Below are 7,997 nucleotides of genomic sequence, written 5' to 3' on the forward strand. Positions count from 1 at the left end.
ACACTCTTTCATACAGAGCCTTAGTTTTTCGGGACACGTGTCACATTGATATATTGTGTCCTTCCTTATCCCCCTCCTATAGAAGGTTTTGCACCTCTGACTTTTTCCCTTCTTGCCAGTTTGGGGAACTTTTCGGTATGATGTGCACGACCAGCTTCTTATACCACTGAGCATTGGAGCCACAGTTCAACTCTAATCACTGGAACATCTGATTAAGTTTGTAAGTTCATCATCTGGACTCTCCTTATTGTCTTCTACACTTCAGAAGACTGCGAGTTTATTTGGTGTTTGGTGAAAGGGCTGTTCTCATGACAGTCCAGCTTGTGAGATCCTTGGCAAACCGCTATTTTCATTTTCCCTTCTGTATGGTGCCGCTGTCATGCACCGTATTCTCAGCGTATTGCTTCTAGTGGAGAATGTCTCCATAATATGGAATGTGAGAGCAGTACAACACGTGTCTGTAATATGGCTGTGTGCATGAGGCCTTTTATATCATGTTTTTTTTTCTTATTCACTTATAATCTGCTATGCAAATGACTTTTTTTGTTTTTTTGCCTTGTGTCCTGATTAAAGAGGACCTGTCACTAGGTCATATAAATTGATCTGGTTATCTAAGCTGAATATTGCTGTCTCCCTTATTCCAGCTTGTTTTTTTTTCCCCGTGGACTCTTCTATTCCGTCGTGTTGGCGGCTTTGCAACCTATATCAGCGCTAGCAGTTTCAGAGTGGCCAGGCACAGCGTGATCTCGCCAGAACAATTCTATCTCGCGACATCATGCTGTGCTTGACTGCTCTAAAACTGCCTCGTGCAGCTTGGTAAGTATCAGAGGCAGGAAAGCTATCTCCATCTCAGGAGAATGGGGGTAGTTCACACTCCGTTGGCTAAGTACAGAAGATCAATATATAGAATGCCAACACAACAGGAGACCATAACTCTGGAGCGGTGGGATCCAGGGAAAAACAAATGGCATTGGAATAAGGGAGATAGCGTCATTCAGGTCGCCATCCGTCTTTCATCCGTTTTTCATGGCCATTAAATAATCTGATGGATTTCATTTGTCGTATATGGATAGTGATGTCAGGGGTTTCTAGAGAGGTCGGAATCACCAGGGATTCCTGCATCTGAAAGCTAACGTCACTGTCCGACAGTGACGTCAAGGGCGTTTAGTAGAAAAGTCCTGAATCTCGCCTATTCTTCTGACTGAAGTATTAGCCACAAGGAAAGCAGGTTTCCAAGAAAGTCTTCTCAGATCCATGTGAGATAGTGGTTCAAACTGAGTTTTAGAAACACCAGAGATGACCATGTTTAAATCCTAAGAAGGAGTCAGATTTGAGAATCCTTGGAGAGTCTGTTAAAAATTGTTTTATCCAATTATGATTGGCTTAGGCTACATTCACATGACCGTAAAAAATGTCCATTTTCAGAACAATGTAGTTCTATGGCTGTATTCACACGGCCACTTTCTATCCCTGAATAAGGGAACGAAGGTTTCCAAGAGTACTCAATCAAACTAGGTCAAGAAAGCTATTGCTGAAGCTTACTCTTCCCAGAACTTACTTTCTCCTCTGAATGTCAGAGTTCACTCCACAGAGCAGTATCGGTCTCCTGGGCTGAAAGGGCCAATGCATCTATTGAGCAGATTTGCACAGCTGCAACCTGGTGTTCTCCTCATACCTTCATCAGTCACTATCGCCTTCATCTCTGATCAGTTCGGAAGCTAGGAGAGCAAAATCCGTAGTTTTGCCGGAAGCAATAGCGTAGTCTACTACGCTATTGCTTCCGACAAAACGATGGATCCGGTGCACAAAAGAGACAAACGGAAACCAAGGGCACTGGATCCATCAGCATTGAAATCAATGGTGATGGAAACTCTAGTTTCCGTCCGTGTCAGTTTGTGTCTGCTCAGGGTCCCGTTCTAACGGAAAGCTCAGACGGAACCCCAATGCAGATGTGAACAGAGCCTAAGTAACAACCTCTGATTTACAAAATCATCCACCAGCACTCAGGAGAGGAAATCCCTCTGTGGATGAAACATCTTAGGAACCGTGGCTGAATAGACTGAACTCCCTCTGGGCATTAAAATATTGTGGCAAAAAATAATAAAGGTCTTGTTACAGGCCGGGTATTTTATTCTGAGTGTAGGACATATCTAAGAAAGTGCTTTATATCTATCCGCTCTCGGGCCTCCTCTCTTCGCTCTCGCGCCTCCTCTCTTCGCTCTCGCGCCTCCTCTCTTCGCTCTCGGGCCTCCTCTTTTGCTCTCCTGGCCTCTTTTGCTCTCCTGGCCTCTTTTGCTCTCCTGGCCTCTTTTGCTCTCCTGGCCTCTTTTGCTCTCCTGGCCTCTTTTGCTCTCCTGGCCTCTTTTGTTCTCCTGGCCTCTTGGCCTCTTTGCTCTCCGACCTCTTGGCCACTTTGCTCGCCGACCTCTTGGCCTCTTTGCTCGCCTCCCTTTTGGCCTCTTTGCTCTCCGCCCTCTTGGCATTTTTGCACTCCTGACCTTTTCGCTCTTCTGGCCACTTTGCTTTCCTACCTCTTGGTCTCTTTGCTCTTCTGGCCTTTTTGCTCTTCTGGCCTTTTTGCTCTTCTGGCCTTTTTGCTCTTCTGGCCTTTTTGCTCTTCTGGCCTTTTTGCTCTCCTGGCCTCTATGCTCTCTTGGCCTCTTTGCCTCTTTGCTCTCCCGGATTCTTGGCCTCTTTGCTCTCCCGGATTCTTGGCCTCTTTGCTCTCCCGGATTCTTGGCCTCTTTGCTCTCCCGGCTTCTTGGCCTCTTTGCTCTCCCGGCTTCTTGGCCTCTTTGCTCTCTTGGCCTCTTTGCTCTCCCGGCTTTGCTTCTTGGCCTCTTTGCTCTCTTGGCCTCTTTGCTGTCTTGGCCTCTTGCCCTCCCTCCCGCCCTCTTGGCCTCTTTGCCCTCCCTCCCGCCCTCTTGGCCTCTTTGCCCTCCCTCCCGCCCTCTTGGCCTCTTTGCCCTCCCTCCCGCCCTCTTGGCCTCTTTGCCCTCCCTCCCGCCCTCTTGGCCTTTTTGCTCTTCTGGCCTTTTTGCTCTTCTGGCCTTTTAGCTCTTCTGGCCTTTTTGCTCTTCTGGCCTTTTTGCTCTTCTGGCCTTTTTGCTCTTCTGGCCTTTTTGCTCTCCTGGCCTCTATGCTCTCTTTACCTATTTGCCTCTTTGCTCTCCCGGATTCTTGGCCTCTTTGCTCTCCCGGATTCTTGGCCTCTTTGCTCTCCCGGATTCTTGGCCTCTTTGCTCTCCCGGCTTCTTGGCCTCTTTGCTCTCCCGGCTTCTTGGCCTCTTTGCTCTCTTGGCCTCTTTGCTCTCCCGGCTTTGCTTCTTGGCCTCTTTGCTCTCTTGGTCTCTTTGCTCTCTTGGCCTCTTTGCTCTCTTGGCCTCTTTGCCCTCCCTCCCGCCCTCTTGGCCTCTTTGCCCTCCCTCCCGCCCTCTTGGCCTCTTTGCCCTCCCTCCCGCCCTCTTGGCCTCTTTGCCTTCCCTCCCGCCCTCTTGGCCTTTTTGCTCTTCTGGCCTTTTTGCTCTTCTGGCCTTTTAGCTCTTCTGGCCTTTTTGCTCTTCTGGCCTTTTTGCTCTTCTGGCCTTTTTGCTCTTCTGGCCTTTTTGCTCTCCTGGCCTCTATGCTCTCTTTGCCTATTTGCCTCTTTGCTCTCCCGGATTCTTGGCCTCTTTGCTCTCCCGGATTCTTGGCCTCTTTGCTCTCCCGGATTCTTGGCCTCTTTGCACTCCCGGCTTCTTGGCCTCTTTGCTCTCCCGGCTTCTTGGCCTCTTTGCTCTCTTGGCCTCTTTGCTCTCCCGGCTTTGCTTCTTGGCCTCTTTGCTCTCTTGGCCTCTTTGCTCTCTTGGCCTCTTTGCTCTCTTGGCCTCTTTGCCCTCCCTCCCGCCCTCTTGGCCTCTTTGCCCTCCCTCCCGCCCTCTTGGCCTCTTTGCCCTCCCTCCCGCCCTCTTGGCCTCTTTGCCCTCCCTCCCGCCCTCTTGGCCTCTTTGCCCTCCCTCCCGCCCTCTTGGCCTCCTTGCCCTCCCTCCCGCCCTCTTGGCCTCTTTGCCCTCCCTCCCGCCCTCTTGGCCTCTTTGCCCTCCCTCCCGCCCTCTTCGCCTCTTTGCCCTCCCTCCCGCCCTCTTCACCTCTTTGCCCTCCCTCCCGCCCTCTTCGCCTCTTTGCCCTCCCTCCCGCCCTCTTCGCCTCTTTGCCCTCCCTCCCGCCCTCTTCGCCTCTTTGCCTTCCCTCCCGCCCTCTTCGCCTCTTTGCCCTCCCTCCCGCCCTCTTCGCCTCTTTGCTCTCCCGGCTTCTTGGCCTCTTTGCTCTCTTGGCCTCTTTGTTCTCTTGGCCTTTTTTCTCTCCCGGCTTTGCTTCTTGGCCTCTTTGCTCTCTTGGCCTCTTTGCTCTCTTGGCCTCTTTGCCCTCCCTCCCGCCCTCTTGGCCTCTTTGCCCTCCCTCCCGCCCTCTTGGCCTCTTTGCCCTCCCTCCCGCCCTTTTGGCCTCTTTACCCTCCTTGCCCTCCCTCCCGCCCTCTTGGCCTCTTTGCTCTCTTGGCCTCTTTGCTCTCCCGGCTTTGCTTCTTGGCCTCTTTGCTCTTTTGGCCTCTTTGCTCTCTTGGCCTCTTTGCTCTCTTGGCCTCTTTTCTCTCTTGGCCTCTTTGCCCTCCCTCTCGCCCTCTTCGTCTCTTTGCCCTCCCTCCCGCCCTCTTCGCCTCTTTGCCCTCCCTCCCGCCCTCTTGGCGTCTTTGCCCTCCCTCCCGCCCTCTTGGCCTCTTTACCCTCCTTGCCCTCCCTCCCGCCCTCTTGGCCTCTTTGCTCTCCTCCCTCTTGGCCTCTTTGCTCTCCCGGCTTCTTGGCCTTTTTGCTTTCTTGGCTACTTGAACTTTGCGCTCTCTTGGCCTCTTTGCTCTCTTGGCCTCTTTGCTCTCTTGGCCTCTTTGCTCTCTTGGCCTCTTTGCTCTCTTGGCCTCTTTGCCCTCCCTCCCGCCCTCTTGGCCTCTTTGCCCTCCCTCCCGCCCTCTTGGCTTCTTTGCCCTCCCTCCTGCCCTCTTGGCTTCTTTGCCCTCCCTCCCGCCCTCTTGGCTTCTTTGCCCTCCCTCCCGCCCTCTTGGCCTCTTTACCTTCCCTCCCGCCCTCTTGGCCTCTTTATCCTCCCTCCCGCCCTCTTGGCCTCTTTACCCTCCCTCCCGCCCTCTTGGCCTCTTTGCTCTCTTGCACTCTTTGCTCTCTTGGCCTCTTTGCTCTCTTGGCCTCTTTGCTCTCCCGGCTTTGCTTCTTGGCCTCTTTGCTCTTTTGGCCTCTTTGCTCTCTTGGCCTCTTTGCTCTCTTGGCCTCTTTTCTCTCTTGGCCTCTTTGCCCTCCCTCCCGCCCTCTTCGTCTCTTTGCCCTCCCTCCCGCCCTCTTCGCCTCTTTGCCCTCCCTCCCGCCCTCTTCGCCTCTTTGCCCTCCCTCCCGCCCTCTTGGCGTCTTTGCCCTCCCTCCCGCCCTCTTGGCCTCTTTACCCTCCTTGCCCTCCCTCCCGCCCTCTTGGCCTCTTTGCTCTCCTCCCTCTTGGCCTCTTTGCTCTCCCGGCTTCTTGGCATTTTTGCTTTCTTGGCTACTTGAACTTTTTGCTCTCTTGGCCTCTTTGCTCTCTTGGCCTCTTTGCTCTCTTGGCCTCTTTGCTCTCTTGGCCTCTTTGCTCTCTTGGCCTCTTTGCTCTCTTGGCCTCTTTGCCCTCCCTCCCGCCCTCTTGGCCTCTTTGCCCTCCCTCCCGCCCTCTTGGCTTCTTTGCCCTCCCTCCCGCCCTCTTGGCTTCTTTGCCCTCCCTCCTGCCCTCTTGGCTTCTTTGCCCTCCCTCCCGCCCTCTTGGCTTCTTTGCCCTCCCTCCCGCCCTCTTGGCCTCTTTACCCTCCCTCCCGCCCTCTTGGCCTCTTTATCCTCCCTCCCGCCCTCTTGGCCTCTTTACCCTCCCTCCCGCCCTCTTGGCCTCTTTGCTCTCTTGCACTCTTTGCTCTCTTGGCCTCTTTGCTCTCCCGGCTACTTGGCCTCTTTGCTCTCCCGGCTGCTTGGCCTCTTTGCTCTCCCGGCTTCTTGGCCTCTTTGCTCTCCCGGCTGCTTGGTCTCTTTGCTCTCCCGGCTGCTTGGCCTCTTTGCTCTCCCGGCTGCTTGGCCTCTTTGCCCTCACGTCCTCTTGGCCTCTTTGCCCTCCCGCCCTCTTGGCCTCTTTGCCCTCTTGGCCTCTTTGCCCTCCCGCCCTCTTGGCCTCTTTGCCCTCCCGCCCTCTTGGCCTCTTTGCCCTCCCTCCCGCCCTCTTGGCCTCTTTGCTCTCCTCCCTCTTGGCCTCTTTGCTCTCCCGGCTTCTTGGCCTCTTTGCCCTCCCTCCCGCCCTCCTGGCCTCTTTGCTCTCCTCCCTCTTGGCCTCTTTGCTCTCCTCCCTCTTGGCCTCTTTGCTCTCCTCCCTCTTGGCCTCTTTGCTCTCCTCCCTTTTGGCCTCTTTGCTCTCCTCCATCTTGGCCTCTTTGCTCTCCTGGCCTCTTTGCTCTCCTCCCTCTTGGCCTCTTTGCTCTCCTCCCTCTTGGCCTCTTTGCTCTTCTCCCTCTTGGCCTCTTTGCTCTCCTCCCTTTTGGCCTCTTTGCTCTCCTCCATCTTGGCCTCTTTGCTCTCCTGGCCTCTTTGCTCTCCTCCCTCTTGGCCTCTTTGCTCTCCTCCCTCTTGGCCTCTTTGCTCTTCTCCCTCTTGGCCTCTTTGCTCTCCTCCCTTTTGGCCTCTTTGCTCTCCTCCCTCTTGGCCTCTTTGCTCTCCCGGCTTCTTGGCCTCTTTGCTTTCTTGGCTTCTTTGCTCTCCTGGCTTCTTGGCCACTTTGCTATACCGGCTTCTTGGCCTCTTTGCTCTCCCGACTGCTTGGCCTGTTTGCTCTCCTTGGCCTCTTTGCTCTCCTCCCTCTTGGCCTCTTTGCTCTCCCGGCTTCTTGGCCTCTTTGCTCTCCCGGCTTCTTGGCCTTTTTGCTCTCGCGGCTTCTTGGCCTCTTTGCTCTCCCGGCTGCTTGGCCTCTTTGCTCTCCCGGCTGCTTGGCTTCTTTGCTCTCCTCCCTCTTGGCCTCTTTGCTCTCCTCCCTCTTGGCCTCTTTACTCTCCCGGCTTCTTGGCCTCTTTGCTCTCCCGGCTTCTTGGCCTCTTTGCTCTCTTGGCCTCTTTGCTCTCCCGGCTTCTTGCCCTCTTTGCTCTCCCGGCTTCTTGGCCTCTTTGCTCTCCCGGCTTCTTGGCCTCTTTGCTCTCCCGGCCTCTTTGCTCTCCTCCCTCTTGGCCTCTTTGCTCTCCTCCCTTTTGGCCTCTTTGCTCTCCTCCATCTTGGCCTCTTTGCTCTCCTCCCTCTTGGCCTCTTTGCTCTCCCGGCTTCTTGGCCTCTTTGCTTTCTTGGTTTCTTGAACTCTTTGCTCTCTTGGCCTCTTTGCTCTCCTGGCTTCTTGGCCACTTTGCTATCCCGGCTTCTTGGCCTCTTTGCTCTCCCGACTGCTTGGCCTCTTTGCTCTCCCGACTGCTTGGCCTCTTTGCTCTCCCGGCTTCTTGGCCTCTTTGCTCTCTTGGCCTCTTTGCTCTCCTGGCTTCTTGGCCTCTTTGCTCTCTTGGCCTCTTTGCCCTCTTGGCCTCTTTGCCCTCCCGCCCTCTTGGCCTCTTTTCCCTCCCGCCCTCTTGGCCTCTTTGCCCTCCCTCCCGCCTTCTTGGCCTCTTTGCTCTCCTCCCTCTTGGCCTCTTTGCTCTCACGGCTTCTTGGCCTCTTTGCTCTCCCGGCTTCTTGGCCTCTTTGCTCTCCCGGCTTCTTGGCATCTTTGCTCTCCTCCCTCTTGGCCACTTTGCTCTCCTCCCTCTTGGCCTCTTTGCTCTCCCGGCTTCTTGGCCTCTTTGCTCTCCCGGCTTCTTGGCCTCTTTGCTCTCCCGGCTTCTTGGCCTCTTTGCTCTCCCGGCTTCTTGGCCTCTTTGCTCTCCCGGCTTCTTGGCCTCTTTGCTCTCCCGGCTTCTTGGCCTCTTTGCTCTCCCG

At 54.9% G+C, this 7,997-nt stretch overlaps 1 long non-coding RNA gene across 1 annotated transcript; it reads right to left on the reverse strand.

Moving 5' to 3' along the window:
- Positions 1 to 2,107: 2,107 nt before the first annotated feature.
- Positions 2,108 to 2,867, reverse strand: LOC142741475 (uncharacterized). The gene is made up of 2 exons (XR_012881158.1): positions 2,402 to 2,867; positions 2,108 to 2,359 (listed from the first exon to the last, which is right to left on the reverse strand). It is a non-coding gene; the product is annotated as an uncharacterized LOC142741475 (long non-coding RNA).
- Between the last annotated feature and the right edge of the window lie 5,130 nt (positions 2,868 to 7,997).

The sequence above is a fragment of the Rhinoderma darwinii genome, chromosome 2 (assembly GCF_050947455.1).
Source record: "Rhinoderma darwinii isolate aRhiDar2 chromosome 2, aRhiDar2.hap1, whole genome shotgun sequence".
Lineage (NCBI taxonomy): Eukaryota > Metazoa > Chordata > Amphibia > Anura > Rhinodermatidae > Rhinoderma > Rhinoderma darwinii.